Below are 11982 nucleotides of genomic sequence, written 5' to 3'. Positions count from 1 at the left end.
ATTAGAGCTTTCAATGTATTAGAAAAACATTTTGACAATAGTTTAACTCTAACTGATGCCTAGTGAAGGATTATCTTCTATTTTTGACACTTCTAAGAACTTCCACATCTACCGAATGTTATCTTCTTCTTTTCTCTCATAATTTCTATGTTTAATGACATGTAAAGGCTCATGCATCAATTTAATGATATAAAAATGGATGGAGTCCTATTAAGAACCAATTAGACGACTAGTTTGTATACAATTAGTTTTTTTATTAAATTAAATTCATAACATTGCATGAAGATATCTCTCACTCTCAACACAAATTGAGGGGATAATTTCTTATAAATACTAGATAGTAATATGTAATCAAGGCCACCATTATTTTACAATAATATTATTCTTTTGGGTGTCACATTTAGAGTGTAGTAATTATAGCCTAAATGTGTCATATTTTTGAGAATGTATGTTCATAGAATTGTGATTGAGCCAAAAGTTTATTACATTATTTTTTCTTGTGCTATCTGTTAATTTTGGTGTTTGCTACAATTTTATGAGTTCCCCTGACATATCTAGCTTGAGAAGAAATCATGAAATCATTCCTACATAACATGTCATCTCATATTAGTGCACTTTCCATGGAATTGTGATTTGATGAAAATTGAATCATCTTACAATTATTGAAATTTCATCAATGATTACATTAGTGGAATTAAGGAAGTGCTACTCCTACTTTCATTGGTTACCCATTAATTTCTTCGAAAGCTTAACTTGCAAACCTATTGTCTTCTATAGCTTATGTCCATTAGGGTTTTAATTTCACATTATTTTCTTTAAAGTTCTTGTTATTTACTTTCCTAAACCCTTTTTAATTTAGCAATTCATATTAGTAGAATTGTTAGATTGCATTCATCAAAAAATACAAATATACAAAAACATAGTTTTTTTGCATGTTTATTTTGAAGCAATGAACAAATTCTAAATCTTATCTGAAATCATTCAGACCAGCAAAGGCCTCCTCATGAACAAATTTTTTTATCTCCAATTGAGTAGATTCTAGTAGTATGCAAGATCACTTGGAACCTTGGAGTTGATTCACAAGATTGACCTTTCAAGAGAGGAGTTGGAAAGAATTCTTGTCATTTAACATTGTGTAGAATGATATCTCAAAAATTACCCACTTCTTCACTCCTCTATCAAACTTGTAGAGAAATACTTTGATGGAAACACTCCCGCATAGACCCATAGAATCATATATCTTGCAGAATCACTCTATGGTTTTTTTCTTGTGGCCCACTTTTCTGTGGTTTCACCAATTTTCCTTACTACACTATCATTGCCTCTTAGCTTTGTTCTTATGCCACTAGAATGCATTATATATCCACAAGATCACTGGTTTGACTTTTTTTTTTAAAGGTAACTATTAGAGTACAATACTAATAGGTTTTTGCAGGTTTCCTTAAGTGTTTGCTAGAAAATACATCTCTAAATACTCTAAAATAAACAATTTTGACTTTTTTGTGGAATGTATGCATAGATCCCTTAATGCTTTTTTTTAATGGAATGCTTGCTTAGTTTAATTAAGAAAATATAATCTTGAATGTCAAGTACTTAAAATTGAACCAATGCTATGAACATTTCATTTAAAGGTGCAAATGAACATTATGTGCGTACACCTCAAATTTAGGGCTTAAAATAAATCCACCAAATTTTGACAGCTCTAAGGTACAAACACTCTTATTCCCTCCTTTTCAAAGATTTCAAGCATGATTTTCCTTTTTCTAACTCAATTTCCTTTTGTTAACCATCACTATAAAGTTGGAATGAACAATTGATTGTTGAGCTAGCACGTGTCTTCAAAAACTAGCTTAATTAAGATACACTAAAGCATCCAAATAGAAATGAATCAAGTGTCTTGCATGTTTTGAGATTGTGCCCTCTAGTACATCTTGTTATTCTCTATTTTTGCATCTTAAGACCTTAAATTACATGACAAATGTACCAAAATTTGTTATCAAGATCATTTGCAACAACGTAGGAGTGCTTCTAGTTAGTTCATCTACCTCTGGGAAGTGCATCCCCTTTGGTGAGAAGCTCAAACTAATAGAAATTTTGGTCAGTATATAAATGAGGGGAAAGGTAAACTTTCTCACTCTATCACCCAAGTTTGAGTGGTGTGTTTTTGGGGGTAGCTTGAGGTGGGAAAACTTTGCCATGATTTTAGCACGTCTAAAATAGATTCTTAAGTGGATCACATATGTAAAAACTATTTGGTGAGACACCATAGACCCATTTACAACCCTATTGTAGTCAAAATTCTTGATTTTTATTGATGGTATGTTCATTCATGGTGCAAGGGAAATAACATCCCTCAAGATTACTCACCATTGTGCTCCCCTAGTAGAGGCATAAGGCCAGGTGAGTTTCATTTCCAAGGGTCGTTGTTCCCATAGAAGGAGAACTTCTATTTGCCATGCCTTAAACATTCTTTGATATGTATCATTTGATGACTAACTCTTTTATCGACTCACCTCTTCAATTAGAGGGACATATTGTACTAGAATTAGGATACACCAAGTTATGGGCCATTGGATAATAGATTAAAAGCAAAAAAATTGACCTTACGAATAAAGAGTGTGTTTGAATTGTCTTACCTAATCTCAAGACATGTGAATTTTTTTGTAAAAACATACACAATTCTATTATTATTATCAAATCCTTTTGCTAAAGAGATCACTTGTTTGTCTTTCTCAAAGTTCCTACATCCTTTGAGAAACTATTTGTTCATAAATCCCTCATATTAGAAAGATACCATCCTTATTATTTCACAAATATTTGTTAGCAAGTCCATTCACAACAAATTTTGTCTCGTTGGTTAGAATTTACCTTTTCCAAAATTATACTTGTTCCCTCAACAACAAACTATTAAGTAAAATCCAGTTACAAATCTTTTTTTCCTTAGTCCAAAGTTTGTTCCTTTCAAAATATCCTTGTTACTTATCCTACTTGATCAAAAATAACACATTTGTCTTCAAAAGATCTCATCTTTGTTATTTCACAAATAGTTCTCAGTAAGACCATTCACAATAAATTTTGTCTCATTGGTTCAACTTTACCTTTTCCAAAACTACACTTGTTATCTCAAAAACCAATTACTAGCAAAATCTAGTTACAAACCAACCCTTTCTCCTTAGTCCAAGTTTTTCCTTTTTAAAATATCATTGTTACCTATCGTACTTGACAAAAATAATGCACTTTTCTTCAAAACAAGTCCCCCATACCTTGGTTCAAACAAATTGTTAGCAAGTGTTTCCATAGTAACTCCTAAAAAACTAGTTTGCCCCACTTTACTACTTTACCATTTCTAGAAATCTAGGTATTCATCAACTAATTTATGTTTCCAACCCAATGTTAAAAGGTGTACTTAGCATAGTCACTGCCTATAAAGACCCCTAGTTGCGATCAAATATCTTCGAGTTATCTCATGATGGGCCAAACCAAGACCAAGTTCAAAAAAGCTAAACTTCCAAAAATACTAGTTTACAAGGAAATAGAAATAGAAGACAAGAAATATATCCCCAATCCAAGGATCACCAAACTAGACCAAATTGAGAAAAATGGTGTAGACATTGCATTGCAAACTGAGTGGGATTACAAAATTTAGTATCTAACCATCTGACAACATGTCAACCATAGCCTTATCAACAACTCTATTGTTACTCACTCTAATTAGGGCATTCTTTTTCCATGCACACTTATGCACTTATCTCCTCATAGGTTAAGTATTTCACATAAAATCACTACTCAATACAAGAACTTAAAATAGAATCATCTCCTCCCAGTTTTCCATCAATCTTAGGTTTTTAGAAATCCCCCACATATATCATTAATCCTTAGCACCCTCCATTATTTACTCATCCACTAAGAAACATTTTAGCATCACTTCATTAAGCTTTGTTTCCCTAAATAAATTTTCTATCCATCTCACCTTCATAGTTATCCTTGAAACTAAGCATTGTCTAGGATAGAGTGTCACTTGTGTCCCACATCACATTGAGCCAAAGGTTGCATTACACACTTGATGCTTCTTTCTTCTTCCAAAAATAGACATTAAACTACCTTAGGGTTTGATATCACCATCACATTTTCAAAATTACACTTAAGGGGAACACAATCTCCTTTACTTAGTACCATATCATTTAGGTTCCTAAGGTATCATTAAACACACTTGCACCCACTTTTCTTTACATTTTAGGAAACCAATCCACCCTAGTCACACTTAAGAAAATCACTTTTTCACATACACTTAGCATCATCCTTCTTGCATTTCATCATTAGGGAAGTTATCCTTTCATGCCATTCACCACCCATTTTAGTAAGAACATAGAAAAAGAAGGATATGGATCATAGTCATAGTAGTAGCAAAACGCACGCTCAACCCTATCCCATAGTTTCTGTGACACCACCAAATCCACCACCACAAACCCCTAAAGAGATAAGTTTTTCCATAAATATTAATGCTTTCATGAACCAACCTGGCCATGCAACCATTTTTAATTCCATCATAGATGAAAATAAGGAAAGCATCATGAAAAACTTCTAAAGGGACAATGTTGATGCATTTGAGTTTGGACACCCACCACCTACCAACATTACAAATCTTGCACATCCTCTATTTTGATGGCAACCACCATCTATAGGGTCATTTGTCCCTCATGATCCTTTCTCTTCACCTAGTAGTGGGTACTAACCACCATAGATAGAACCAGAAGACCCAAATATACCCTCAACCTAGGTGACTGCTCCCATTCCACAAAATAGCATCCCATCCTCACTCAACCCTTTGTACATACCACATCGCAACCAACCCCAAGTGTATCATCTAAATCTTCTTCCACCACCCATTTCCCTACTTCAAAAAATCCCCCTTTTATGCCCATCAACACTAGATTACCCCTTCCATCTCAAAACACATCTAGTCTATTTACTACTAGAATGTCTCCACTAGGCTCAAATACCTCATCTTCCATCCCACCCAACATCACTATCAATCCATTTGTTACTAGCCAAAGTACTTTGGCCTTATTCCCTTTAGGGCCTTGGAATGTTGTTATGGCACAAGGGCCTACCACTAGCCTCCCCTTCAGTGCTACATCCATGTCCATACCTTAGTCACTTCCATTCTCCACTCCTCAAGTCTATTCACTACCACCCATGACCAACTATTTTTCTATGCCACCCTTAGGAAATAGCCAAATCATCCCTCTACCACAATATCCTATGATGAGCACTCTTCCTCATGTTAATTACCTTACACCTATTAATATACAATTTTCCTTTCAAGCAGGAGCACACCAACCTATATCGGGCAAAGTATACATTCCCAAATCATGGCCCTAGTATTACTGACATTACCATCTTTTCAGCTGCAATCATCACACTAAGCATATGCCTAGGTATCTCCACAAAACTATCTAGTAGGGAAAAAATCTCATACTTACACTTCCCATCAATAGTATTCCTAGTAGATACAACAATATGCACAAACTACATTCCAACAACCCATAGCATCCATCCCACTAGTTGTGCAACCTACCTTTTTGCAACCACCATGGCATAGTCGGGGTTTCCCATATCAACCTTCAACATCTACTACATATCCCACACTAGGCAGACCTAGACTAGGGGCACCCATTACCCATCTATAAATTCAAATGAGAAGAGATCAAAAACACTCTCAAAGCCCTCAAAGATGGGATATACTCCAAAACTTTTAAATTTGGAAATGATTGTCTGTATTCGTTTGACAAAACCATTACAATGACACCTTTTCCTAAACATTTTGAGATCCCCAATTTTGATAAATTTAGAGAGAAAAATGATCCAGTCACACATGTCAAGAAATTCTATATGCATTGCAAAGAAGTGGCTTATAATGATGTATTCCTCATGCAACCTTTTCCAAAAAGATTATGGGGGCCTTCCCTCAAATGGTTGTTTCATATACCCCATGGTACCATTAAGACCTTTGCAATTATTTTTGAAGCCTTCATGGCTCAATATTCTTATCTCATTGAGACTAAGTTATCTATAGTAGACCTAGTGCATTCCAAAAAAAGAGAGGAGAAAGCCTTGCAAAATACATAAAACATTGGAAAACCCTCACAATTAGGATCTGATATACCATCCTAGATTGTCATCTTGTCAAAATTTTCATAAATAATGCACATCCTAGTCTTTCCCATCACATGGTTATGAGCTATTTACAAATATACAAGGACATTAAGGAAAAAGTGATGGGACTTGAATAGGGGCTCATCAAGGATGGTGTTGTCAAAATCTACAAAGAAAACACCTAGGACTGAGGCCCAATCAATGACAAACCATGGTATTGGAATAAGAATAAGAACATAGTGAAAGATGGTGTCACTGACACCCGACATGTTCATATCATTGGGGCAGCTACCGACATACCTACCATATTTTGTCAAAAATAACCTTACCAACAACAACCACCAATTTATCAACAACCTATTATGCAAAATGACCCACACAAGGTCCAAGTATTGAGCCCTCAAAATTAGGCTAATGCTATTAAATTTTGATTTAGACCTAAACCATGCATATAGAGACAACCCCATACATACACCCCATTGGGGGAACCTCTTGATGCCATCTTTGAGAAACTAGCCAAAGATAATATTATAGACATCCACAAACACAACCCTTGGAACCTAATTAGTCTAGAGCATCTTGGTATATGGATAATGAGTTCTAGTAATTCCATCATGTTAAAGGTCATGAATACCACCCTCAAGTGTATGCAACTAAAGGACTACATTCAAGACCTTATTGACCAGAAAGAGATCACAGTGGGAGCACAAGCCTCACCTAATGTAGGATTAATGATATATCAAAATGCTTTTCCTCCTCATATTACAAACCTAGGAAAAACACCTACGAACACTCCTGCCAACAAAGCCAGCAATGCTCATGAAAAATAAGGTGATAATCGAGATCAATCTCAAAACTATACCTCAACATATTTAGACTATGAAAACCTTATTGGCTGCATATCACAAGTTGAGTCATCTATCAATGTTATAAACATCAAAGAACTAGATACCAAATGTGTGATTACTACTCAATAAGCTTGACCTAATATAGCTAGCCCATTTGTATCTACACCATGCCACCTCCATTAAGAGCAACTTCATCAGGATCACTCCCATTAGGAATATAGTATAATATCTTGGAACACCTTGGAAATACACCAGCACAAATTTTCATTATAGATCTCTTACAAACAAGCCCACTAAGATCCTTGACAATACTCTCCATGAGTCACATGTCTCCACTAACATAAATTCTACCAAGTTCCACAATTTGGTTGGCCACCTTTCTATATCATGTGCACTATCCTTTAAAACCTTTGACTTCCCAACAACTGAACCTGATCATATGCTTCCACTTTGCATAGCTATTATGGTTTTTCACTTTGCAGTCAAAAGGGTCATGATAGATAATGGATCAGATTTAAACCTGTCTACGTTAAAATTCATCAAATAGGTAGGATATACTAAGGTAGATATCCTTAATGAGGTAATTACCATCAAAGCATATGACGACTTGGAGCACAGTACTGAAGGTACCATCTTGCTCCCTCTCAAAATTGGCCTAACCACTTAAGAAATAGTTTGTCATGTAGTTGATCTTAACCATCCATAGAAAATCATCCTTGGCCAACGATGGATTCATGCCATGAAGATCATTCCATCCACATACCATCAGTGTGTCCATTTTTTTCATAATGGCACTGAGGTAACCGTCCGCATAGATCCTAAACCCTTTGCTTATTTCAATGAGATCAAAGCTTCATACACCAACCATTATCCTAGAATCAAAATTGGCCACACCACAATCAATTCCTCTGGCACCTACCATGATCTGGATACCATTTTAGCCTCCACTCTTTCCATGGTTAAGATCAACTACCAAGGTTGCAACAAATACAATCTCACAGATGCTATTGCTATCGGTGCTCTACCACTTGATCCACATACTCAAGGGCACCTAACACACCAAGGGACTAGGCTAGATACTACCTCTCAACTTAGGAAGTAAGGAACTACCGCATTTATTACCAAAAATATCCTCTATGGAGAGGAAACCACTCTAGACATTAGCACATGGCTATACAAAGAGCCACCTCTAAAAAGTGAAGCACTTCTTGATCACCTTAAACAAAAGTACCCATGGTCATATCACCTTGCCACTAAGAAATAGGATTATCAAGGAGGTGTTTTGACATGTCTAGAATCAGGCATTAGGTAGCCTATAGAAGCATATCAAGAATAGAAAAAGAAAGGCTTAGGCTATGGACTCCCCATAACTAGGGGCACTACAAAAGAAGGCCATGCCTTCAAAAACATCCAAAACAATCCTATTGAAGTCAAAGACATTTCCAAGGAGCTAGAAAAAATCCTATGAAAATATCTCTAGGAGTCTCTGTACTCTACTAGTTATCCCTAAATCTCATAGACCTACCACTTGCTCACCCCAAACTCATTGATTTAAACCAACCAAGTGTTGTCCATATTGATGAATTCTCTATAGAGCATGCACTCCTTAAATTCATGGGGGTAGAAACACCACATAAATGACCACCACCATCATCACCATATGTCTACAAACTAGATGTAGTAGGTTACTTTGGGAAGGAGGAAATCTCCAGTTGTAAAATTAAGGTGGAAAATGAAACAAAAAAGAAAAAAAGGAAAAGAAAACCATTCTCTGGTGAAAAATCCTCTAGATCACCATTGGATGATTCAAAAATGAAAAGAAAATAAAGGATATATCTGATGGTCAAAACCTCTCAGAGGAAATTAAAGATGGAGATTTCATCATTCTCCCATAAAATCATAGGCTTGCCATATCATCAATCTTGATAGAGGAAACTAGACCTATCAATATCAGTTTGACCAATATATCATAGATCACATATATCACAACATCTCTACCATCTAAGTAGGAAAAAATTCTCATAAAAATCCTTTATGAAAATATTGGTCACTTTGCATGGTCCTATCAAGACATGTTAGGGTTGGACCCCAAGTTAGTAATACACCATTTGGTTGTGGATCCATAGGCCAAACCTGTCAAGCAAAAGATTCATAGAATGCACTCCAAAGGTTCTTTATAGGTTAAAGTAGAGTTAGAAAAATTACTAGAGGAAAAGATCATTCACCTTATTGACTATTCAAAATGGATCTCCAACATGGTACCTATCACAAAACCTTTTGGTAATATCAAAATTTTCACAAACTTCAAAGATCTCAACAAGGCTTTCCTGAAAGATGATTTCCCATTACCAAACATAAACATGATTGTTGATCTCACTATAGGTCACAAACTCTAATCACTCATGGATAGTTTCTTTAGATACAATCATATTCAAAAAGAAAATGTAGACTAGCATAAAACAAAATTTACCACTTGTTGGGGGACATACTATTATAACATGATGTCATTTGGGCTAAAGAATGCTAGGGAAACATATTAGCATGCCATGATGGTCATCTTCCATGACCTTATCCATTAAAATATAGAGGATTACATGGATGATATTTTAGTCAAATCTCTTAATTTCCTTGATCACTTCTCTCATTTTGAGGAAGTGTTTGATCGATTGGCTAACTATTGTCTCATGCTCAACCCTAAGAAATGTGTCTTCAACATTACCTTGAGAAAGCTCCTGTGATTCATTGTATCATGGCATGGTATTGAGATTGATCCTAAGAAGGTCAAAGCCATCATGGATATGGTGTAATGCCCCGCCCGGAGATCCTTGGAAACAAGGATTCAAATCAAGCCAAGATATTTTTTTTTACAAGTATGAATGCACATGACAACATCATACAGGGATCACAAAGATCACAATGGAAGACTTCAACACAATCCCAGCAACCAACAAATCTCCAAATGCCACTACCAAACTAACACACCCAAACAAAAAGCCAACAACCACCACAACAATATGAGGGCACAAGAAATGACCACTCATCAACAAAACACCAAGCTGGGGTAAAATGCAGAATCCCAAAATTTGGAAAGCCTGAAATCCTGAAGCCCTAAAAATTGGCTAAGTCTAGATTTCTGAAGCCCTAAAATTTTCTAGAATCCATAACTTATCTCCAAGAGGTCTGAAACCTATCTCAAAAGATTCGTCACATATATTAAAATATATCTTCAGTATAAGTTGATGTATATTTAATTTCTTATACTTAAGATATATTTAAGTATAAGAAATTAAATATATCTTAAGTATAAGAAATTAAATATATCTTAAGTATAAAAAATTAAATATACATCAACTTATACTTAAACGATATATTTTAAACCCCAAGAGACTAAAACAAAAATACGAAAACTGCATTCAAGAGAAACAAACAGAATTCAAAATGCAACAACATAGGGTTGAAGAACGCCCAAAAGGGTATCCAAGACCACTCTCAAAAAGTTTGAATCATGAAGAAAAGTGCCCACTATTGGCTTGCGCAAGTTTTTCACAAAAATCGTGTGATACTTTTTACTAGAGGAGGGCGTCACTTATCCTTAAGGCATGCGACACTCTTCTAGTGTCATATGACATTTCTCAAAAAGGCATGCGACACTTTTCAGCATCGTATGACATTTCTCAAGAAGGTGTGTGACACTTTACAGTGTCATATGACATAGTTTACATGGGCATGTTGAACAAATGTCGCCCATAGAAAATAAAGAAACTTTCAAAACTCAGAAAGGCGAAGAACAGACCAAAGAACCTCCACACTAGGGAGTACCAGATCCACATAGATCAAGGAGTGAACACTCGAGTGCAAGAACAACAAAAAATGAAGAATATCTATCCATCTAAAATACAGTAGCAAAGAACACACTAAACTAAACATCGCAATGAACTAAACAACCAAACTAAGTACATGGTTCCTCCCAATCGTCAATAGCATCATAAGACCATCGTGGGTCCTAGCCATCCCCCACGCGTAACATCCCAAGCCACCAACCAGATCGTTTGTACTGTCATAATAGGGATGTCACTACTAAAACATGCAACAATAAAAGCATAAGGAAATCTAACATGCTAGTAGTAAAGCATAAGATAATCCTACAATAGATAACATCACCTATCACATGCTAAACAACAGTAAGCAATAGATATGCTAATACAATAATTCACATCATCCAATCATATGTTAAACATCATAATATGAGAAAGCATCAAGTAAACTAACATCATCTAAACATGATATACATGCATCCCAATGAAAGCATAAATCACAAGAAAGTATACTCCAAAAACTGAAGTACCAAGTGAAACACATCCAGCAACGGTCACACTAGGACAAGACAGTCTCTGTACACCGGTCCCTAGTAGTGGTGAAGGTAGCTATGCCTCCTAACCATGTGGCACCCATAGGTCCACACCTACCATGCTGATGGAGATAATGATCCAACCACAAATACACATAAAGCACAACATCCATGGCTAACACTCACGCCAAATAATATGATGGTTGCAACCAAGAACCTAAGACAATGTAAGGAGTAGAGGTCCTGGTTAGACACTCAATAGGCTACTAAGTAGGGGCTGCCATCATGGAGAGTCACTTGGCATCCAAAATCCCAAGCTAGTATAGGTAGCTACTTTTCTCGATAGAAGGCACACAACCTAGGGCAGCAACTCTTCAAGATGGAAGATGCACAACCCAGGGTAGCTACTCTTCTCAACAGAAGGCGCACAACCCACACATTTTATTTAGTTATCACTTATTTAAAACTTCCTATCCTCTGCCAACCCTATGGGACTAAGGTCACTAGGCTATGAGATAGAAGCCCCCTCCATATGCTACCCTACCCTACCCATGCTCATCCTACGACAGGTGCCCATGGGCATGCATACTCCCATCCCAACCCCAATGATCATAACTTTTAGAAGTACCA

The sequence above is a fragment of the Cupressus sempervirens genome, chromosome 8 (genome assembly GCF_028749045.1).
Source record: "Cupressus sempervirens isolate cs-2001-9-10 chromosome 8, ASM2874904v1, whole genome shotgun sequence".
In the NCBI taxonomy this organism is placed as follows: domain Eukaryota; kingdom Viridiplantae; phylum Streptophyta; class Pinopsida; order Cupressales; family Cupressaceae; genus Cupressus; species Cupressus sempervirens.
Note: the sequence above shows the minus strand (reverse complement) of the source record.